The sequence below is a fragment of the Colias philodice genome, chromosome 3 (assembly GCF_061535455.1).
Source record: "Colias philodice isolate Cphi_HAF_F1 chromosome 3, ilColPhil1 Martin Lab GWU primary, whole genome shotgun sequence".
In the NCBI taxonomy this organism is placed as follows: Eukaryota; Metazoa; Arthropoda; class Insecta; order Lepidoptera; family Pieridae; genus Colias; species Colias philodice.
Window position 1 is genome coordinate 13,586,564 of NC_143088.1, and position 26,225 is coordinate 13,612,788.

General features: G+C 33.1%; 1 protein-coding gene across 3 annotated transcripts in view; it reads right to left on the reverse strand.

Moving 5' to 3' along the window:
• Positions 1 to 2,394, reverse strand: part of LOC149490101 (uncharacterized) — a 47,809-nt gene extending 45,415 nt beyond the window's left edge. For 2 of the 3 annotated variants that reach the window (XM_089714884.1, XM_089714882.1), the window contains exon 1: positions 2,306 to 2,394. The gene's annotated coding sequence lies outside the window, so the exon portion shown is untranslated. The remainder of the gene's footprint in view (positions 1 to 2,305) is intronic. The other variant, XM_089714883.1, reaches the window with a different exon arrangement.
• Between the last annotated feature and the right edge of the window lie 23,831 nt (positions 2,395 to 26,225).

Consider the following 26,225-nt stretch of genomic DNA (forward strand, 5'->3'; position numbering starts at 1 on the left):
ATTTATAGAATATATTTAGTTTGTATCAAATACCTTATTTTAAATTTTCGAACTACACTGCAGCATATCTGAGGCTAACAAATATATCAATAGGATATTGAAGCGCAAGATGGGAAGTTAGATGCATCTTTTGGACGAAAAATTCACATTTAGGTTTATGATTCACTTAGATATCAACGAGTAGGTTGATATCTAAGTGAACGTATAGGTACATATCTATAGAAATTTGCTTGAAAAATATAATTGCACTAGTCCTATAGGTATCTAAATGTAGTTTAGTATACCCACTGCGTGACTGCTCTACAATTAGGTAACCCAAAAATACGAATATTCACATTTGCATTCTCACTTAATTAAATATACCTAATGTGAACTAAAAGAAATAACAATTTGCCGCGGACTAGCCTCGATTGCAGTTGGTCAAATTATGTTTAATTTGGAGCCGATATTTCGATCCCTGCTGAAAACTTGTCCGTGCAAGAAAGTAGAATGATAAAATAATATTTGTGATGGTTGTTCTTGTTTCATGCCATATTCGATGGTGAAGTTTGTTATGAGTTGAATGACATGTATTTAAGAAAATCAGCCCCGTAAGTTGCTGAATGCACGTGAGACTATAATTAATCAGTAGATACTTTTCAAATTCATATAGACTGTTTTTTTATTTAAACTTTAAATTTCTTATTTATCAATGACTATTATAAAGGCGAAAGTTTGTATGTATGTATGGATGTATGGATGTTTGTTACACTTTCACGTAAAAACTAATGAACCGATTACAATGAAATTTAGCACACATATAGAGGATAACTTGGATTAACAAATAGGATAGGTTTTATCCCGGAAATCCCACGGGAACGGGAACTATGCGGGTTTTCCTTTGAAAACGCGGGCGAAGCCGCGGGCGGAAATCTAGTTTATCAATGAAATGAGAACATTATTAAATGTCAGTAGGTACCTATTTCATTTTCAGTAAAATATAGAGTTGTTTCAGAATATAGTTACCTACCTAACGGTAACTACTGTTTAATCTTAGATGCCTTAACTACCAATACCTACTGTTAGATAAGGGAAGAGCAAATTGTTAATACAATTTGCTAATGCACATTATTTATGATTTGAGCGAATTAGAAGCATTCCTATGCAAATATGTAATATATATACTAGGTACCTATAGAGTTTCTTGCCGGTTCTTCTCCATAGATACTGTTTTCCGAATCGGTGGTAAATGTTAAAAATAAGTATGTTATGACGATTCAAAGGTGCTTCTAGAAGACGTCTAATTGAATAAATAAATGTTTGATTTTGAATCGGGCATGATTAAGTTAGGTAGTTGGATACTCTACATTTGTTTCAGTTTTTTCTCTTGCTTTGAATGTAGAGTGCGTTCATCCTTTTCAGGTGGGTTTTTACCTACTGCTGACTTTCAATCAACAAAACAATAATTATTAAATTCAGATGATTAATCTGCCCGTCGCGTCGCGCCGTTACCTTTTTCAATATGGAGCTTAAATGGAAAACGTTGCTTGACCTTTTCATATCTTCAGCCCTTTTTATTGCATGTATAATTGTACCTATTAACTTACTTATTATTATTGTAAGTTATTTACCCGTGTGTGCGCCGTGTATTTTGTCGGCACACACACGCACACTCGCAGCTAATTGGTCGGAAAGTTTTACAAGCCGATGCACATTTTAATTAAATTATTTATTGTTTTCTTGCTTGTGTGTTTGTGTTAGCATATCTTGATGTACTTTATGTGTTTTTAAACGTCGATATATTTATTATTGTGCTTTAAATACGTTGAAGTGAAACTTAAATAAATAAACAAAGCGGTTAGCATTCACTTAATTACCTTAGTTCTTCTACACTTAACTTATAACTTGGTGCAAAAGCTCAGTGGTCTACCTATAATGTAGGTTTAGGTCTTTATGTTTATTTAAGCACTAATACATTTCTTGGTGCAGGGTGAAAGTTCTAGAGTTAAATCTATGCTAATTAGTAATATAAAATGTAGAGTTTACAGCAATATGTTCATTTTGTAAAGCATGTCGATGAAAAATTGAAGGCACATAATATAAATTAATGTCTTTATATTCAGTTCTAATGTAGGTAGGTATAAGCCTTTTCAAATAAGTATGGCATTATTTCGGCACAAATTTTTGTATATACCTAAGTAACATATATTATTATCTTCATATTGTATCTACCTGCCTGCTGGCTCTACATGAAAACGAAAAAACGATCAATCGAGGAGATTTTGGTGTCGTTTATAATTTCACAAAAATACAAATAAAAACTTACATTGATTGGGGCCAAACGTATTGAACACTAAACAAATGTCACAGCACTAAGTGGCACTTCACACAAACAGACGCGTGTGCTCTCCGAGAGGGCCGCGAGCGGACTGGCGCGCGGGCGGGGCCGGCCCAGAGCGGGCGGGCCGGCGGGCGGGCCGGCGGGCAGCAGGCGGGCCGCAAGTCGCCGATTGGCCGGGGCGGGCCCGGGAAAACCGGCTTTTCCGTCGCCCGGAGCGCCCGCGGTGGGTGGAGATTTACGAGAGGGCCCGCGGCCCTAATGGAGCATTGTTTATGGCGGCCGTCTCTAATTAATTGGTACTTGGCTTAAATCAATCGGGACGTTAATTGTGGCCGCTAATACGAGCTACGACGTAGCGCTACGATACCCTATCGACGCGCCGCTGCAGCGCGCTTATTGGCCTTAATAGCCAGTACTGGTCGGGCTTATCGATTGTACGCCGCGGCCGGTCCAATTTATTTTCCTATATTCAGTTCCTATTGACCACTAACTAGTATTATATCGTTCATCACGTTGCGTTCCGAGGGCCTGTGGGTGCCAGAGTCTGGACGTTGACGACTTACCCTTATCTACCTAAGATTTTAATAAAGCTCTTTTTAAGTCAATCAAGTTTTTCAATTAAGTACTATGGAAACACCTTGAAATGATGAATGAATTAATTTTTTTGTAACATATTTAGTTCACAATGGAATTTCAGCTTTAATAGCAGTAAATAGTCGCTATAAAATACATATATAATTAACTACACATTGAAGAGATTAAAGGTGCAGGTGCTATTTTTTATTGATAATTATTAATTAGTCTTATACTTATTACGTGTTATTACGCACGTCGATCATTAACGCCTCTCTACCTACAAAATATCACAAAACCACACAATTGTCTACAATTTAGTTTATTCCCAAAATAACCAATTCATACAAAACAAATCAATAAAATCCGAATAATTCTGTCCCATTACACGGTTAATCAACGGATGAACCAATAATAATGTGTAAACAGTCGCGGGAAGTACGTCGGATCGAATGATACAAGATGAGCCGATAAGATGCGTGTAGATGGGATGATAGCGCTGGACCAATGGTGAGCGGCTACCAGCCACGGGCCACAGCTCTGCCTACCGCATACTAAATAACAATTTTTACAACGAATATAATGGGTTTAGTATTAGTGATTGTTAATTTACTAAAAAAGTTCGAGTTTTGTTAAAACTACTAGCAAGATTTGAGATAAAATAAGAAACATAATGAAACTCCTTCTTTTGACGTGACAACGTCTTAAATTAGGTTGCGACTGGGAGTCACTTATGAAAAAGTGTAACGCTCGGTAACGTTACGATGGGTCACCGAACGAGAGAGAGGCCCGCCGAATGCCTTGCGTCTCTCTCCCACTAAACTATGATCGAGAAAAAGACGTTGTCACGTAAAATCTTCGCCCGTAAAACCGACTTTACAGGCAACCATTTTTTATACAATACCTACACCACACAATACACTTACGTTTGAGTTACGTTAATACAGTTTTGAATGTAGTCATATCTATACATAACAATAAAAATAGCTGCATGTACAACAACCTCTTATAATTTAAATAATAACTAATTTAAAGCCTCCTAGTATAGTGGCAAATAAATGATAGAGAGACATTTGGCGGTATGTAAGTTCCACAAAACATCTAGGTCTGTCTCTGAAGAGTGAAGACTAATCACCTGCTTAGCTATTCAATTAAATCCATTAGTGAAACATATGTGACTACATCTGTCCCCGAACTTGGGTGTGTTAGACAACCTTTAAACTGTAAAACAAGGGAATCAATATTTTTGTGTAATACCACCAAAATAATGAAATCTTGGCTAATTAATTCAGTAATTTTTAATTCCTACATTAATTAGCATCATAAATTAATAGTTATAGCTTATACAGGTCTTCATTGCATTCCCATCGCTTACTATAACTAAATCATGTTTATTAAAAAAATATACCTACCTAATTATCTGTATCCGCTTATAGGGGAGACCGGGTTTGGTTGTCTCACGGGTTGTTTGTCACAGCGGTCTTAACACAAAACTGAACCATCGAATAAGTCTGTTGAACAGCGTGGCAAGAGCGATACAGTGAAAACGCTGTCCCAACTTCGCGTCAGACCGCTCCGATCTGCCGTGAGGGCCTCACACGTGTTTATTGTTTTCGCACAGCAAAAGTAAATTTTTGTGCTGCTGTGTCGAACCTCGTAATTATACGTTCTTGTTTTACAGTAATAATCTTTCAGTTCATTTGATGATGATGAAATGTGTTTTATAATATCGTAGTATAGTTTTTTAGATATTCATTGATCGGAATTTATTTTCAATTTTATTTTCATAAAACGTGTTATGGGGCTCTTTGTCACAAATTTTCGGGGGCTGGTTGTCACCTATAAACCAGCCCCCTGTATGCGAGATGACTTTAATTGCGTTTTGAGGTTGTTTGTTTTAGCCGTAAATTTTCAATCAACACCGGAAAATCACCCTAACAAACCTGCTGGAAGTCCATCTGTCCTTGAGGACTCTATATTGACTCACGATTATTATTGTTTGCTAAAATTGTGATTGATTAATATTCAGACTGAAATAAAGACCGTAGACACGGTTTCATTTGGTTAAGAGTTCTTAATTAAAAATTATTCCGTAAAATTATAAGACCAAAGTGTGACTTTCTATTTATAAATTGCCTGTTATTTAGTACGTGACTACCTACCCTAGGCATTGTGACAACCATGCCTGACCCGGGGTTATAAGTCACATTTTTCTTTAGAGTGAAAATACAAAATATTTCTACAACTGATAATATTACACAAAAATACGTTTATTTATTTTGTAACAGAATAATTACACTATCTTTTGGTATACAAATATCATTCCTAAACAACGTATTTTGGAAGTTACATAAAAAAAGATAAAAATGTGACTTTCATCCCCGCTCTCCCCTACCTAGTTTTAAATAATTGTTAGAATAAGGTTTACTAATTATTTAGAAATACAATACTCATTATCTACCTACTTACATGGCGTGACTACTTATACCTACTACATTACCTACTGATAACAATGACAATACAGTGTATATATCATGACTGAGTTAATAACTTCTCTCATTAATTATCTTATTTTTATATTTATATAATATGTATTTAGTTACAAAGTGGTCTTAAATTGATCTAGAACCAATTAGGTTCTGCACAATGAATTCCTGCTTAAATGGAATTATTGCATTCATTTCATTAATTTCAATTTATATTATCATAAATTAATATCGATCGGTTAAATATAAACCAATTAAATGTATTGTAAATAAGCATTGTATATAATTGTTACAAAAGTGGGCCGTGACAAGCTCCATATTGGGAGTGAAATGTTGCGAAAAGATAATCGAATTAAAAGTTATGCATATTGTACCTTTTAAAATTTGTAAATATTTAAAGAACCGAAATTATATTATTCCATCGCTTTATTCACATTATTGTATAGGTACAGGAGCTTTCCGAAAAGTACAAAAAATAAAATGTAGGAACCGAATTCGCCTCATAAAGATTAGATTCTTATCAAGATAATGCATAATTTAATTCTAATTCGTTTACAATATTCAGAAAAGACAGGTACGTATAGTTTACCTTCTATATCTGAACTAGGTAGGTATATGTGATTAATAGAAGGTAGCAAATATGTAATTACAAAAAAAAATTAACAAGTAACTAGGTGTATTAAGTTTCATACCAGCGTTTATTAAAACATAAATTTTTAATTAATCAAAAGTGTAATAGTATCTACATAACTATCATAACAAATTTCCCTGAAATATCTAAAGTTAACAAATCTATACTTACATACATTCCCTACAGAAAACTCTACGCGTAAATCTGGTAAATTCTAGACTGCAGTACTTCACAGTAAAGTATGAATAATCATAACATATTCCTTGGGATTAGTAAGAGGTTGTAATATTCCGCGAAGTCATTAGGGGTGAGGGGTGAGTAACAGTTCGTATGAAACTGTCTTTGTGCAGTCAGCGACTTAGCAGGTAGCTTCTCCGTAGCTCTGAGCGCACCGTGGGAAACTGTATGTGTATCGTGAAACAATAACATATAATACCAACATAATCTCATTAATGTTTATGCTTTGAATCACAAGCTATTAGCTGGTTTTGTGATTTTCGCACAAATAACAAAAACACAGAACAATTAGTAATGATAAAACGCTGCTCTACTTCGTCTTCGAAGACGAAACAACGAAAACTTTTGCTAGAAAAATAGATCTGTTTAATTCCTATCATACAAAAATATTTAAAAATTTTCGTTTGACTTAAGCAGTTTGACATCAAATCATATGATATCATATATTGATGTAGATACATCTACATAAAATTAGACATTAATGTTCATATCATCATTTGACTTGTTTAGAAATAAAATTGGCGTAAACAACGTGATAAAATTTTGAAAAAACCTTTTTCCTTGAAATATTTATTCAAATGTTCTACAATTTTAAGTTGAATATTAATTGTATGTAGCTAAATACTATTCAAGTTTATAATGTTGAATTATATCATTTAAAATCTAGAAGGTTATTGGAGGATATTATGATGCAATAATGTTGAATAGGACCCTTACACGATTATGAACACATTGTGATTGTACTGCAGAGACACAATCCAACGGACAAGGCTTTTCTATTCTTCACAAAGAGGGTCCCCAAGTCATGCCAAAAAATTTTTTTTTCTTATAGGTCATAATTTAGCATATTGTGTCTACCTATAGCATTTCAAGAATTAGAAGCATTTTTGAGTTTCAAAAAAAGGTAGAGTTGTGAATATTCTTTACAATTTCCGTAAGGTTTTTTTCCCAAATGATTATTTTAATTTTATTGAAATCGTGGAGCCCTTAAGGCTATGACGAATTAAAATTAATCTAGGAAATTAAGTTAATCACAGATCGATTAATAAAATCCGACATAATAATACTTCAAAATAAACAAAAGCAGCTTAAATCATATTCTCAAACCAAAAGCATTCAGTAATGATCGCTAATCCGCTAAGGGGAGTTGATAACGCGAAACAGATGACTTCAGTTTTAAGTTTCAAGCACATATTGCAAGTTATCTCTGTATGATTACTTATTAATTGATTTTTATTACTTATTACTTTAGCCCGTTAAGCTCGGAGCCAACCTCTAAATTATCTCTTTGTTAAGGCTTTTACAAGCACTTTACGATTTTTGAAATATCATTTCGTTGTATGTTTTGTTATGTTTAATATCTGCTAAATATTTGAGCGTTTAATTTTACTTTGTTGAAACCATCTTTTTATTTTAAAGTAGGTACCTATATGGATACATAAATTCTTTTTTTTTGTAGACTGAAGTTGACTTCTACAGCAAGTCGATCTGAGAATGTTATTATTTTCAATCGACATCATTAAAGTAAAACCATGAGTAAAATAGAGTCTTCTATTGCAATAATTTATTGTATTTATCATCAATATAAACATTTTCATAATAAACTAGCGGTCCGCCCCGGCTTCGCCCGTGGTACATATTTACGTTTTCTCTACATAAGAACCATCCTTGTACTTCAAGGAATATAATAAAAAAAGAATTATCGAAATCGGTTCAGCCGTTCTCGAGTTATGCGCTTACCAACACATTTTGCGATTCATTTTTATATATGAGACTAAACAACATGACATATCTACGTAGGTACTATAAATTGCAAAAATAACGAGCTTTTAACCATATTATGCACTAAATAACAAAAAGTCAAACGTTTAAATTACATAGTAGTGTGATAGGCACGTTGACTAGCTTGTCCATTAGGCTGCGCTTGGAACACGCACACCCTCGCAGGGGTGGCTCGCACCCCTCGCGCTGTGTGATTAGCGTCGCTGATCCCTTCGCTACGTGACATTGTGAAGCAAGTCTACAATGATGGGCGTTTACGCAACTAAGTAGTATGGATTCCAGTCAAATTGTTCCGTTATATTGTAATATTTTTATAGCAGGCTGTCAGGCAGGAGCGATGACCAGGAGTGAGGATTATTGACTGGATTTTAAAAATCCTGTAAATGATTCTTAGAACCGATATTTGCAAACATCGTGTGCATGTTTGTGATTTTGATTCATCTTCCAAAAGGGGACTTGATTTTATGAATCATGAACTTTTATAATTTAAAAAAAAAAGGCACCCGTCATCACAGGGTGTTCGCGCCACCTCTGGATTATAGTCCGGAGACATTTTTTGCATTTATTTATTTTTTTGCACGAATAACATTAAAATACAATAAAAATACAATATAAATTTTAAAACAAAATAAAAAATACGGGTATAAATTACTAATAAAATGGCTAAAATACAATAATTGCTTAAAATACTATAAAATTAAAATCAAAATAAATTATTATAAAAATTCAGAAAACTTTTTCAGAGATTCAGAGAACTTTTATAATGGAATCAATAGTCAAAAGTAATATTACCTACTTCAGCCTTTCTTAGTTCGACATTTTTTTTTCTATCCAAAAGACGAACGTTGAGGACATTTCATATTTTATATCTTTACCTCTATCATCAGGATATCTTCAAACACTAATTCAATTCATAATGTGAATACATTTTACATGTAGGTACCTAAACATGCTCCATCATAGACCAAGCTTATCGTTTTCCATCGGGCGAGGTTAGATGCTTTTATATGTATTTTTCAATTAAAATTTCTGAGATTGATTAAAAACATGAATGTATCCAAAGATTATAGAAAGGGATACCTATAAGAAAAACGGGAAAAGCAATTCCAGTGAATAGATCACCCATGTTCTATTATGAATTTAATAATATAGACAAACTGATGTACCCTTGACTTGTGGGAGCTCTGGCAGAGTGTAGGTATAGTTCATAGGCAATGCCGCAATTTCTTAGTTGAAGCACCCATAAAAAATCTACACCTCATTCCTTGAGACATTTTTTATGCTCATTCTCTGTAGCGGTAACTAATTGTTTGTACATAACAGTAGAAGATTTTTTCATGAGAGTGTTCAAGTGCGTAATCCTTTAGTTACAAACGTTCTAAGTACACAAACAAAGCCGGGTCGCAACAATGGAGTCTTATCTGTTATCAGTCTCAATATAACGAGCTCAGCTGAACTGGCGACGTTCCCACGCTTGTTGCCGATTTCATCGAATTTGCCAAATGTTTTGCTTTTCGTTTATTTAAGTACCTAATGCATTTAATGTGGACATTGCAATTTTATGGTAGATTTAAGGTGTCTTGCATCCGAGGCACCTTGCACCTTGCATCTTGATTATGAATCTCTCAAAAATTCAGCATTAATGCTTGTATAGTTATTATGTAGTTTTAATTATTTGAATCAACCTAAGTATTTTGGCACCGGTTCTTCTCATACCTATACCTAATGAAATCATTAAAGTGATTTTCAAAGAAAGTTTAAATTTTTCTGCTTAATATAACAAATATTTCTAGGTAACTATATGGATCGAATATGAACTCTCTACTTTTTCAGTAAAAACATACTTAGTTTTAAAATTAGAGGAAAAGCTTTAAGCTCTCTATAATAACTAAAGGATTATTTAGGAACGAAAAATAATAGACTCATATTGGAGGCTTATTAAATAGGTCTATTACAATTTTTATGATGATTAATGATTATATATAAAAATAAGTGGGTTTTCCTTCCTGACGCTATAACTTCAGAATGCACGAACCGATTTCCACGGTTTTGCATTCGTTGGAAAGGTCTCGGGCTCCGTGAGGTTTATAGCAAAGAAAAGGTGTCACTGGTGGCGAAACGTGATGATTAATTTTGTAAAATTCAAGTGCCAAAGGGACGAGTTTGTCTTTTATGCAACCAAAAATATCTTCATTTACAAATTAAATAAAGAAGCTCTAGAAGGTTTACGTATCTAGTATTAGAGCACTCAAAATCATGTAAATAAACTATACGTAGGTAGGTACTAGGTACTATACATAAGATTTACTTAAAACTATACTTAGTGTATTTGTTTGTGGGGTTACGATATTTAATCATAGGTAGGTACTCTATGTTAAGACCATAATCTTTCTTTAATGACCATATTATAAAGGAACAAAAAATAAGGCTATCAGGAAACTATTTAGTAATCTGTTTAAAAAGTAAACGAATTGTTTCTGCAATTTATGTTAATTCTCATTTACCTTCATTGTACAAAATCCTTGCATTTCTTGCAATTAAAATATGTTTAAAAATAATTGTTTATTGTGCTGACCCACAATACGCGAAGGGGCGGAGTGAGCAACCCACCGCTATTCGTATGTAAATGAGTCGCTCTATGGCGGACTCGCGTGCTCGACCGGCTAAATTGCATAAATTATATAAATTACACTGCTCTAGCCGCACTTACTCCACAAATAAATCATAATTATAATACAACACAATTTATGAACAAACTGCTTCAAATCGACTTTGAATTAGATATGCTTGCTTAAGATTTAAGACACCATTGTGGTAATTTATTGACATTTTACATAAATGCTTTGTTAATTATTATCACTTTAGATTAAATAGTGACTGAGAATGGAAATTCTTATTGGTATAATTCAAAAAGTTGATTGTTGATATTCGTCAATAAGGCAACATTCATGAAAAACTCAAGCTGTAGGTAAGCACGCATTATTTTCAATAAATTCATGAATATTCCTAAACTGATTACAATTTTTTGTTTTGTCCGGGGTGTTTCATGTTAAAATTACATAGAATTAGTTTTAAATGACACATATTTCACCGGTTCATCGAGTGACTAATGAAAGTACATACATACCTACTTTGAAAATAGGCGCTCTACCTAATGGGGATAAAGAGCACAAAAGGTAAAAAAAATATTGATATATTGCATTCAGGTGTTTAATCTATGACTTATGAAGTTTTAACCATTATTTGTGACATTTTAGCAGCAGCAGTCCCGATAATAATTGTTATTTAGATGTTTGTTTACGTCCCTGGAACCATCTGGAACATACAATAGGTCTCACCCCTCGCTCATTGTTATTTACAGTTATTTTTCTTTATGACGCTCTATTATAAGGCATTGCCTGAAATATGGAACTTATTTTACTTGTTCAGGTTCTGCATTAAGTATAGTATTGTAGGTAATTATTTTTTTTAGAAAACGCGAACTAACACACTTATATAGCGTGTAATTTTATAATGCCACTTGAAGAGAAAGTACCCTTAATAGTTAATACTATAGATAGGAAGTTTTACTCAAAGAAAAAGAAAAGTGCATTCAAATAATACCGAAAATTCGCTTACGATGGGTGGGTGAACCGACTAAAATCTAATACCTAGGTACCTACTAGAGATATTTAGATATATATAGAGAAAAGACCTATTATTATTGCACCGATCGATATCAATTATTAGGATAAACCTCTCTCTACTCGCAGATTCAGAGAGCATTAAACGCTACCTAATTTCTTTCATTTCAGCAATAATGGAATATTTTCATAAGTTTTCCATTAACAGCATTAAGATACCACTACTTAGGTTTTCTTAGTGTCTAGTGAAGTCTAGATAAGCTATCACATACCTATTAGCATATCTATAAACAGGATATAATTTTATAGACTTATTTTTTGAAATAAGCTTCATATTTAAATTTATACTTGTTAGCCTGTTTAAGACGTATTTTGGTTACAATTGATATCTATAAATATACATTTGTAACAGGATCACGCGATATTTTTAATCACGTATTGTATCCTACTACGACTCTTATATTATAGGTAATTATTATTGTGAAACTATATTCATTTTGAAAATTAAGCTTTTTGAATTCGTGAATTTTGCGATTGCTCCCTTTTTTAGTGCAATAACCAAAATATTTTTCCAACTCTAACAGACCAATAATATTTTATTACAAAAATATAAAAAACTTATTAATAACAAAATACCTACATTATATTCCCTAGGTAGGTAGGTACCTACTCGACATAACTAGGTGAAGCTTTTATTACAACAGCATGAGCTTCAGTTATAGATAGGCTCAAAAATCTAAGGCATAAAATATAGATACATAATATTTTCTAACAGATTGTATCGTATCAGTCAATATATAGATGGAAATTTCAAGACTGAACTGGCAAATCCACCCCATTAATGAATTTAAAATATCGTGGAAAACCAAATTATCTCACATTTATATTGCCTACTTAGAAATATATCGTTGCATATAAATTAAATTTGAATAAATCTTTATTTTTTAATTATTTAATCTTATCTAAATTAAATTATTTTCATTATTTTTATATATACGAAGATAACATTATCGTTGCAATATGTATCTGAAATGTGCTCTATAATTTATATCCTTATTTTTCCATCAGGCATATAAAATGAATCTGTATATTATATCTAATAAAGTCTACATTTAAAATAAAATTTATTATATTTTGTGAAACTGTTATCAGATGTGAACTGAATAGATTTTACACAAATATATATAGGTAACAAAAAAATAACGACATAGATATATGTGGATATTTTATTATTACCTTCACATTTACAAATAGGATGCCTACCTGTATTACCTATTTGAGTTAATAAATATTTTATGTAACATTCTTCTGACACAACGAGATATACCTATCGTTAATAAGTATACACAATAAATTTGCGATAATAAAGTAATACATAAAAAATAAAAGGTTAAATTGAATATTTATTCATAAAAATAAATAGATATTTCTAAGAAAGGGAATAGCAAAAAACTGAAATTAAGAAGCAAGAGCTACCTAATATGTAAGTTCTTTATACGTACCTAATATTATTAAGCTTGTAAGGATCTTTATTAGTTTTTCTTTGCTATATGATTCAAAAATATGAAATATACTAGCTGTCCCGGCGAACTTTGTACCGCCCTGTCAATGAATGTTGTGTTACCTTTTAGCTGAACTAATTTTAGGCTTTGATGAACGTAATACAATGATACAAAATAAATATATAAATATGGATTGATATTTAATAGTATTTTATTTTATTACTTCAAACACGTCTCAAAGAAAAATGACTGAATTTTAATAATTTGTGCAGCATGGATTAACTCTTTTCATTCTTTAACTGTTATCGACCACGCCATCGTTTCGTTTCACTTTAGTTGTGATAATAATTTTACCATTATCATTGGGCGATCGACGCTGATGCAACCTTCGAGTAACCATCGTTGCCTGTGACGGTCTCTGCCATCAATTTTCGTGGATACCTTTTGGTACACTCACTGTCAACCATGCATGGTGATTGGTGGTTGATGGTGTCACACGGTCCATGAATCATATTCGTGATAACAACGTTATGTCGGTCTAGATCGGTTTCAGGATTAGCAATCCCCGCACACTCATATATTTTATCTGCCTGAATCCTTTCGACTAACCAAATTAAAATGTGTGCATGCTGCAAGCCAGATTGTTGTCATTCGATTGAATACATCCATCATTGAATAATCCCAAAGATGTGTTCCATTAATGTAACTCATCAGTGATCGGATTTTTTGCTTGAAAACACATGTGGTGATGTCGTGCCGATCACTTGATATTTGTCCGGGAAGCAGCAGTTGAATAATTTCCATCCATTTCGGATTACATATAAATGTAATGAATAAATCTGGCCGACCATAATGACGAACATATTATTATGTCATTGCAACTTGCGCCTATTCACTTGGGCTACCTGTGTATGTCGCCGGTAAAATAATCAATAGACCAACATTTTCTGCACCTTCTTCTGTGCTAATTGCATCGCATAAATGGTACATCCATCTTCAAAACGCAATTTAGCTTGTTTATAGCAATTTGATAGCAATATTGTTGACGCAGTCGACGAAATCGCAACAAATAATTGTCAGAATTTTTACATTTTTATAGAATTTTTTTAATAATTAATCGAACTAAACTTCTTGGTTAGTTTCCCCACCAAAAATACCTTATTAATTTCTGAAAACACGCGTAAACACAAACATTTGAGGAATTTTTATGTATCTGCTTTTATTGCACTTTTTAATAATTGATTTTAAAATAAATACAAACAATATTTATTCACCCTTTTTAATTTTTTATTATTTTACACATAATACATTTTTGAACGCATGAATGTCAAACATTATTTTCCGTATTTGACAGGATTGACAACTAATGATTGACATGTACGAAAATCAAAATTTTGGGAAAATATTTATTCGTCTAGTTTTTGTTGTTTTTATGATTTATTCTTCTATTCTGGACGGAGACAAATCCAACGAATCTAAAACCATGAAAATTGGTTCAGTAGAACTCGAGTTATAAGTGTTGGAACATACAGACTTTCTTTTATATATATAGATTTATGAGATTGAAAATGATTTACAAACTGACTTCGCTTTGAATGTGTTCTACATTTTAAATTATTTATACATTCTCTCGCAAGGGATTTTGCATACAAAGTTTTTAAGTATTGCTTATAGTTTGCTGATGGTGTGTGAGAGTACTAACTGCTGACATCTCCCAGGCCCAACCCCGGGAAAACTAAGAGGCTGTAGGCTGGCTACGGCGAGCGGAAAACTCCCATACTCTGCAGGAAGCAGTTACTTTGATAAACTACGACACGTAAAATTATCATTTATTCAGTATTTATTATAACTATGTGCCAAACAACCGACAAACGGAGCAAATAAATATGTACGACATTAACTGCTCTAAATGTTATCAAAAGTAAAAAACACGTTGCACATTAAGCAGCAATTACCCCTGAGTACATTGCATTAGGAGCTAATCATAGCGGCCAGCCTGCGAGCTGCGAACCGTCAGCTGCGCAGTTTGATTTATTGTCGATAGATAACGATACTTTACTATTGACTATTTATTCATTTACTAGCGGTCCGCCCCGGCTTCGCCCGTGGTACATATTTACGTTTTCTCTACATAAGAACCATCCTCGTACTTCAAGGAATATAATAGAAAAGAATTATCGAAATCGGTTCAGCCGTTCACACGTGATGCCGTGACAACGCGAAAGGGGTGCGGACCCGCCGCCTTTATAAAGCTCCCGCCGCGAAGCGCGTCGAACGCGGCAACTGATACACAAAAATAATCCTTATAGCTGCATGATTCTGTAATTCACGCGCGATGACTTATAGCGTATTTCATGTATAACTTTGGTGTTTCTACACCGATTTACATGATTCTTTTACTATAACCTGCCCAGGAGTATGAAGAATAATTGTGCCAAATTTCGTTAAAATCCGTCGTGTAGTTTTTGTTTCTATAACGAATATACAGACAGACAGACAGACAGACAGACAGACAGACAAAAATTTTACTGATTGCATTTTTGGCATCAGTAGCGATCCCTTATCACCCCTTCATAGTTTTTTTTAAAATATATTTCATGTACAGAATTGGCCTCTCTACAGATTTATTATAAGTATAGATGGATTTATTAATAGTTACAACGTGCTTTGGTCGAAACATTGCGGTGCGCGTTGGAGTAATATAGGTAAGTATAAAAGGAAACAAGCCCCAAAAAAGGTGTTTGTATTTCGAATTTCCCAAAGGGATGAAACGACTAGATCGCAGTTTTTCAGTCGCTATTGTGCATCTCATCAATACAGTAGCTCGGAATTCCATAAGATGTTTCGATTTCAATATTTTATACATTATGCTAAAAGGAACTCTACATTCAAGAGATGTTCAGTACCTAGTCGCATTGTCCTTACGTCAGTCGTCACGTATTATGTTTCAGGTGATAGCACATGTCAAATGAAAATTCATACTAATATCACCGTATATATCTGTCAACTGTGCTAATATTAATAAATGCGAAAGCAACTCTGTCTGTCTGTCTGTTACTCAATCACGCCTAAACTACTGAACCAATTTTCATGAAATTTGGTATAGAGATATTTTGATACCCGAGAAAGGACATAGGCTACTTTTTATCCCGGGAAAATGATGTAATCCCGGAAATCCCACGGGAACGGGAACTATGCGGGTTTTTCTTTGACTGCGCGGGCGAAGCCGCGGGCGGAAACCTAGTATAGATAATTATATAAGCACTTCAATAACATAAACCTAGACCTATTCAATGAATTTTTATTATAATTGTGATGGATCCCCTTGTGGAGGTCACCGTAGATCAGATGCGTTCTACGAGGATCGATTTTGTTGACTTTCTGTTACAGACCAAGACTGTTTTATTTTTGTACTTTTGCGATAATATAAGATAAAAATCACAATATTTAAGGAGATCTCACCCGGTCCTTGCTGTGCATGTTAATTATTGTCGTTGAAAATATATAAGAGGATCCCCATGGAAATTATATAGTGTAAAAACATTACCAAATTATATTTTTTTAAAAGCTTAATAGCTAGCTTAAAAGCTCATTTTATTATTATTTTTTTATTATTTAGCCATGGCTGTCTCACTGCTGGGCAAAGGCCTCTCTTCCCTTCTATGAGGGAAGAGGTTTGGACAAATAATAACCCATCGCGCTGGTCCAGTGCGTGTTGATGGGTGCGCAATAAGCCTGCTAACTCGGCCTGTGAACGCCACCGTTGGTGCCCTAAAGACACTCCTCCGCTGCCGCTCTAAGTAGACATCTTGCGCTGATGTGACTTTACCCACTAGACCTTAACGTGATAATATTACCTTGCAGCCCTAGTGAGCTGTTACCCTTGAATAATTCAAGTGTACCTACGACAGTTTTTTGTCTTATCGAGGACAAAAGCTCATAAATATTTGAATTTAAACTTTTTTCGTTTGTTAACTTTCAAATTTAATTTTAATATAGGTAATAATATACTGGATGATATTTAAATTACAAAAAAAATCACAATGCCATGTTACTGAATTTTAGAATTTTTCCTTCTTCTTCTTATCAGCCGTGGGACGTCCACTGCAGCTGGCCAAGGATTTCCAGTATGACCCTTAACCGGCGGCCTGCATCCAGCGGCTCCCCGCCACTCGGACCAGGTCGTCTGTCCATCTTGTGGGAGTCCCACGCTTTGTCTTCCCGTCGTTGTCTTTAATTTTTTCTTAAAATTTATTAATTGTCGATGTACTTCGGTACATATTGTTGAAGTGAAAGAATTTCTCTCAATTATTAAAGTTTCATAGCAATTCGTATAACAATATTGTTTCTATTTTAATTACTTAAAATTTTATGTACCTACATGATAACTCCCGAGAGAACTTATTATAAGGAAATGTTTACAACTATTAAACATGCAATATACGATATATAATTTTTCACTCCAACAGGAAAATGGGTGGTTCAGAGCCTACCACGCTGTAGTATTATTGAAGTGAAACTTCTTTATCGGGGTTGGACAAAAATTTAGTGTAACATTTTTGCGTTACGCCGTACGCGTGACATTTTTGCGTTACGCCGTACGCGTGACATTTTTGCGTTACGCCATACTCGTGACATTTTTAAGGTCATAAAGAAGTTTCACTTCTTACGTGTGGACTCTAGTACATGCATACATTTTTTTAGATATTATTATATATACTATATGGAAGACGAAAATCTATGGAATGTTGTCGCTAACCACAGGAGCTTTTTAATTATTACCATATTTACCTATTATGAAAAAGTAAATTATATAATTATTAACATGATTTTAAAAGAGCAGCTATAGACTTCCTTGTCGGATCTTCTCTGCAGATAAGCTTTCCGGACTGGTGGTAAATGTTTGTGTATTCCTTCGAAAAAACTGATGAAGCGTGTAATTTTAACTTTAAATTTTAAGGACTAATGTTATGTTAATATGTAACTTGTTTCTGAGTGGGCACTTGAACAAGGTGGTAGTTCTGTCAGCAAAGTGTCAAAATTATATAGTTTTTGACGCTTTGCTGACAGGACTTCCTACGTCCCATGGCCCACCGCCCATGGCTATCCATTAAGAAATCCGGCAAGTGTTACACGGCCACAAAAAGTGTGGAATGCAGTAAGCGAGGCATTAGTACGGCGGGATCGCTATCAGCGCTTATCAGCTGGCGCCGGGCATCATTCCCTTTTCACAATCTTCTGCTTTACATCGATTTTATTTTTAAGACAAAGCGGAGTTGGATTCGACGACACTCTGCTGTTTTTTGTGTTATTTGGGACCTGAATCATGGTAAGTGCAGCGCTTTTTGAAGTCTCGCTCGTATTGGCGTTTGTTTGTTTGTCCTCTGGGATCTACTGTTGTCATCGCAGCGGGTACCTACTTGTTAGGTTAGTTTTATTGATTAATTTTCTTTAAAAAGAAATCGTTATGTTAAAGAGATAAAGTAAGTTTTTAAACAGCTATTTTAAGTAAGTATGAAAAGTTTCAATAAAAAATCGGTTTTAATTTCGGTCCATGTTAAGAAAACTCAAACTTTTCTTCTTCAATGAGACTTTTCTAGATTTGCCTAAATAAACATATAAACATAAATAAACCTTACTCTCTTTTAAATTATTTACCGTTACCTAGATGTTAATGTGTTTTTAATAAATAGAAAACCGATGATTCTGTGCTAGGTGCTGTTAGTAAGCTCTAGTATAAGTATAAGATGTTAGAGCTTATCTGTAACACAGCGCACTGTTGTAGCGAATTGTCAAAAGGTCATTAATATAAAGCTTCAAGTTTGAGATTTTATTTTTTCTTTGATATTGAAATACATTAAATTAAATAAAATATTTATATCTCATTTAATTTAATGTATAAAAATAATAAAGCAGGAAAGTAGGTTATATTATAAACTGCCTATAACTAGGCTAGTTATACTACTACGTCACTAAGTTCCATGTTTATGAAATTATGAGTTATCTGGCAATAAAATTAGCATGTTTGTTAATAATTTATTATTTATATCTATCTTGCAATTGCATTACATAATTCAGATCTAAATACCCGCGCTAATGCTAAATGCATTATCGTATTAATGATGATTAATCATTAGAAACTATCGCACCTTTTATCTTACACATACCTACCTATAAGATATTAATTATATTTTTTATTTTAAAAGCAGTTCGTTTATTATTTTTATATTTTATTATTTTTGTATGTTATGCGTTTTGCATTTGTTGGAGATTAGATTTTTATCCTATTCTTATATATATAAATATAAGTACATATTTTATATTTTATTGGTTTATACAATATGAGTACATATTTTATATTTTATTGGTTTAAAGAAGAATTTTTGGCGCTTTGTAATGTTTTCTGCGAGTTTTAAATATGAATGAATTGATGAAACAAACAGAGCAATTGTTACATGGTAGGTACAGAACTTAGGTACCTATAGAAAATATAGCATTTTATAGCATTATTTAACATTTTATACATAGCAACATAACCCTGTAGGAATATTTAATGAAATAAAATATTTGAATTTGAATGCAACATTGTATACAAAATAAATTATTAGAAGGCCCAAGCTCTGGTGATTAAGAGCTGAAAATATTTCGATTTATTGTGCTTGGAGACCAAATAAGGTACAAAGGAAAAAGGAAGAGTCGAGCCGATACACGCCCGGTCCGCCTTTGAACTCCACACTCGAATAGGTACCTAATATGCATTCCAAACATTTTTAAAACATTTCTTTGGCACATTACAGCATTCTATAAAAGAATTTAATAAATATATTTTATTACATATTACATATCCATTCATATCTTTTATTACATCTAAGTTTATTTATTAAAATATTAGCGTATTGATTAAAGCATTATGGTATCTTATTTGTGTACTCCACGAATTATATTTATTTATCACTTTGTCCTTATTTATTATTATTATCCAGTAAAGCAGCTGACATTCTGGATGTCATAAGGGGTCACTGAAAATCAGTGCTGAGGTATTATGCCTCAGGTATCCTGAGTGGCTTCCTTTTTTAGCGCATGCAACCACACATATATTTATGTCTTCTATTACATATTATTTAAAATTTACAATGCTATTTTATGTGTGTGTTGTGTGTGATGGAATAAATGTTTTCTTTCTTTCTTTCAAATAAATAATATCGTTATAAGTGCAAATTATTTTCAATTAAATCATAAAATAAACGTAAATAATATTATATAATAGTATAATTTTTATAATTTAGTTTGCATTGATAAATTTGATTGATATTTAGACAAGATAACTTTTATTAAACCTGCATTTTTAATATCTATGTTATTCCAGTTATCTTTATAGTATGATTTTTTGAACACATTTCTATCACATTTCATGTTAAGAAAATTACGGTTTGTTTAATAAAATATATTTTGACAAAAACTTAACACGTTGTTACCTTAATAAATAGACTTTGAAATGTAATTTTTTATTAAATATTTTAATTTGTAGGAATTTAGTATACCTACTTATTATGTGGCTTATTAGTTATTATCTTACAATGCAATAGGTACCTATATAGACTGTATCTATAATTGGTAGGTATCTAAATTGTTTAACTTAAAAAAAAGAAAAAGCTCTTGCAAATTGTATGTTCACTCTTATCTGACAATTCGATCTTAAAAACGTTAAATTTAGTAAGAGCTATAAGTAGGATATTGACTTGTCTGGCAGATTCATTAGCGTCAATTTGAAACTGCTCTAGTCACTAGTGTCAGTGTAAAGATTGAAGGTTTTTCAGTAGGTACCCTGGCCCAATTTCACAACCAGAGCTATTTCAATTTTTAAGGCACGGTTCTTGTATTTGTACTTTTTGATTCTTAATGATAGTGAGTACCTAATTGTTAAATGGTAAATACACTTGGTGTGTTTCTAAACTGGTCAAACTCCGAACGATTATGTCCAGGCATCAAAACAAACACTATAGACTGAGTGGGAGTCGGAGCGATGACATAATATAAAACAGTTGTAATCTATCGAACGAATGTCGCAACCACCAAAGCCTCATCGAAATCCAATATTTTGTCTAAGCATAGTAACGGCTTGCTTTAATAAATCGAAGCTGCGATAAGTGCGGCTGCTTTGTACCTATTCTATTATTTCGAGATAAAAAAGAAATAAAGCGAACTAAACGCAGGAATGTCGTAGAGTTCGTTTTAGGCAGGCGCCGGCGCCGGCCGCATTAGTGGCGCGCCCGCGACAACGCTTACACATTAGCCCTTCGCGGGCGCCGCGCCCGGCCCGCGCCGACCAACCGCCGCCGTCGCGCGAAACATACTCTACTTACAGCTGCTGGCATAGAGTCCACTTTCCGATGGATGTTCCAATGATTTAGGCCAGTCTGCCTCGTGCAGCGCGCGGTGCAGATCTGTGCGGAGCGTCGTAACTGCGATTCCGATCAGGCCGATCAGATCGCTCCCCGTATCGATATTGGACCGCTTTTCCCGTGCGCTAATCTCGTTGTTGCGTGCGCGCGCTGCGCCGCTCGCCCGCCCACTTATCGTAAGGACAATTTAGTCGATACGTGTGTAAGTATAATATATCAATGCGAGCTAATGAACGTCCGAGTCGGCTCCTACCATCTGCTTATCACTCGGACCCTTCCAACGTTAAGTGTCTGCATTTTTAGGACAAATAATCAGATCATTTGATCATTGAGGTTATAAAATTATTAATTTAACGTTAATCATTATGTTAACCGATGTCGTGATCGTTGAGAACTTCTCCATTCATTTTGAATATTCTCAAAATTCTTGCATAACATTTTTCGATACGTTATTTTTACAATTATTTTATTTTAACGGTCAATCGTTGTTGTTTTCCAGCAAATCATTCTATTATTTATAGAGATTTTTAAACAAATTTTAAAACAAAAATATTATTTCAATATGTAAATATAAAGCCAAAGTGGTAAAATAAAAAAAAATATGGAAAAATATTTGTTTTATTTTATTAACTATTAACCCGTTTCAAGCCATATAAAAAATAACAGATCAGACAATCCGATACCCACTTATTACCTAATGTTAGTGATGAATGAAGACTTACCTTAGTGCTTAACTTAGGTACCTACAAACAATGGAAAATAGAAAAGAGCGTTAGATATAATCTGCAAATTAGATTTTAATAAACACGCTAAAAAAGTGTCTTAATTATTATGAATTGGTGACGCTTAAAAACAAGGGTGTAATTACAAATTTAGTTTGGCTATACCTACAATTTATTAATGTAATTATTAATAAATTTATATGAATTCATGTCGTACCTATACCTACTGTTTGTTCGTTTTTCGGCGAATAATATACCTACGACTCTATCTTTATTCTTACAACAGGCTCTTTTGAATATATGTACATCAAAATTATAATTTACTATGAATATCACAGAATCTTCTTTCCGACCTGCATGTTAAATATTTAATTGAAGTTTGCAGTAACATCGTCACTTTTGATCAGGACTATGGATTAATATTGTGACAATTAGCGACGGCTTAAACATAGGTTCAATCGAATATGTCTCTATCTATGTATGCGATGATTAATGGATAATGTGAAAGTATGGATGTGTTTAAATTTGATTGACCTGGCTGAATGATATATCCAACAGTATCCTTAACATTCTATGAATTGCCTGGCTGATGCCTAACTATTCATAAAAATAAATAAATATAGTTGATAATGAATATGGCACCTATTTAAAAATGCTGTTCGTCAAGTTGAGCAGGTTTCAAATCTAAATTTTGACTAAATTTAAATTACTCAAGTCACGTAGACACAGCTACGCTATTTGGTTGAACAATTTTTACATAAAAATGCAATCAAACTGTGAGAAAACCCAAAATGTTGTAGACTATAATATTAAGTAGTCACTCATACAAATTCATTATGTATGTCACAATGCGCGGACGTCACCGACAAGTGGCAGAGGGGATGTACAATGTACATATTACAAATTTGCAATGTTATTTGGAAAAAAAAATATGTGGAAGTCGACACGAATCGCTTCGGTATGAATTCGGCCAGCTGGCACCGGGAAAGGTACCCCAACCTTACAGGAGATCGACGTCACGCTATATCACTAATAAACAAAATTATCCCTACGGATACGTGATTTACTGTATGTAGAGTCTACACTCTACATACAATAAATCACGGCCGTAGTCCGTCGCTGCGTCAGAGCTTAACATTTCAAGCATACTAAAGTAATTTTCTTATCTACAACATATTAATATTTTCCGTTTCTTATTAATTTCTAACGTAGGTACAATATGTACAGGATGACATAAGCGCGACAGGAAAACCTGTGATTCGTTTGAGCGATACGTCCGTCGCAAGATTGTGTATCGCGAATTAGCGCTTTGGAAATGGTATTTAGATATTCCCGCCGCTTCGTGTTATGTGACTCGTGTCCTATTACTTATCTATCTTATTTACATTTTTATGAAGGCTTTCTACGTGATTTGACTTAATCCTGACAAATCGAATAAAAAAAAATTACGTAAGGTTGAAGAAAAAAGGAGAGCAAAAATTTATATTTAGTATCTACGTATCTTAAAATTAAAAACATAAAGTAATTAAATAAGTAGAGTATTATATTTCATAAACAACTCATAGGTTATAAGGTACAATACAAATAAGTATAATATAAAACTGAGACTATTTTTTAAAAATAAGTTTAAAAAATCAGGTAAGTAGATATCTATAGATGACACGTTGCTTTTACAATCTTCTACAAAAAAGCGACACGGAAAGTTATTTATATTTCAAGGTTGAAACGATATATTTAAGATTGATAAAATAATAGATATGGAATGTTTCGGTCCAGCCCACAGTAGGTAGGTACTTATGTATCTACAATTAAATAATATGTATTATCAAATTCTGTTAAGTGTCGGAATTTAATGGGGTCGCCATATTGCTACATGATTTAATATATTTACGAGATAATTGATATTATAATGCCAATATTTATGCGAACAATTGAGTAGATACATATTAAGAAGTTACCAAGTTTAAAAAAATATTTGAAATTAAGTTTGATTTCTTTATAATTAAATGAATGTCAGTTTATATTTTTATAGTATAATATAAATACGATTAAGTTAATTAAATCCTGTTTTCCATTGGATTCAGGAAACCAGATCGAAGGAGGTAGATAAAAGCAACTTTATTTGAATCATTTTATGTGAAGTTATATAATTTATGTATTACTAACATAGTTTTTAAGATTAATGTATACTAACACAAATATGGATAAATATCTGAAAATAAATATATTATTAATATTATTATAGCTAAGATATTATTTATTTTTATAAGTCATCGTGTTATATAACTGACGATTTTTACGATAAGCTAAATTAATCATCAAAATCAATAAAAAATAGAGCTTTTATGTACAAAGTTCAAAAATTAATAACTTTATTTTTACATTAGGTAGGTAGATAAGTAGGTATATTCGACTTTCCAGCCATGGAAATTCTGATACGTACCTATCTATCTCCTTATTGTAGGGAAATTTATAGCAATTCTTTCGTTTTTCTTCGTTTATAATTTATATCACCCTCTCGGTATGCCATATAACTACAATCCTAAAAAATAATAAATTCATTCATAAAACTTTATAAAACTATAAATGCCTAGTTATGATATGATTAAATAAGTACCTAGTTAATATCTAAAAATGCGATAAAAATTAGATATATTTTATGACTTTTTTATTAGATTATGACTATAATTCTAAGCTATATTTAAACCGAGTATTTAGTATTATCTTTACTCCTGTGTACCTACTGTGTGACGTGCAGAGGAAACTTAATTTCGCTCTATCAACGAGAATATCAATAAATTTAATTGCATCTTTATGGGAAATAAATGTTATCACACAAATTAAAAGGTTTTTCGTAATAAACATTCCGTATTTAGGTTTAAGAGCAGAGACATTCATCAAAATGATTTAACTCACGCCTCAGGAGATTGTATGTCTGTAAAGGCGTGACTCCACTGAAACTTTGTCGCACAAACGCATTATACTAATACATATATTGTTGTTACGTTATTATTATAGGTATACCAGAGTGACGGTTGGAATCTACCTTAAAATATAGACAAGATAATATGGTTTTCTATATATAATGAAAGAAAAAGTAATGTTTTCGTTTTTCAGTTGCGTCCTGCGTCCCACCAATTTTGTACGCAATATACCTACCTACCTAAATAAATTCAGTATTCAGCTCTTTTGTGTGAACTAGTGATGATGATAGAGAAAAATAAACAATAAATCATAATATGGGACGAACGTGATAATACGGAGGTTTACCAATGAAACAAATAACCTAATTGCCTAAGTGGTAAGGGTGCAGCATAAACACAAGACATTTTAAAATAAGTACAATATAATCATGATTTCAGGATGTTTATCACCACGCAGATATTAATAGGAAATTAACAATAGGTACGTATGTGATGTGATAAAGGTAAGTAGGTACCTATATTACTTTTAGAATAATTTTATTTTTACAATACCCGGGCAATGTTGCCTGAAATTATATTAACTGTTTTCATATTATTTCCTTTGATCTTTAGCTTTCATGCTGGTAAGGGATCGATCGATTCCCTGAAAAAAAAATCTCCTTCTCCAGCCAACGGGACTGATAACCAGCGTAATGATATTTACCAGCCTGCCAAGTACCAGCTACTGAAAGCTTCTCGAAGGAACACAGAGAAGTTTAGTCGGTTGTCCTCTGCTCACTGGGCATCTGGAGTCCGACTCTACGCCTCATCAGGTCCTTTATTCTGAGTATGGATAAAGTTATTCTCCTCTGTAAAAGGTCATATGCCTACCTACCAAAAGTTCTTGTTCCTAGAGAGATATCACCAATGATATTTAGGTGCGTAGAGAATAGGTAACTACCTACATTATTATTTATTATGTAGAAAAACTTTATTTTTGACGTAATGGATTGAAACGTACGTAGGTACCTACGTAATGGATTG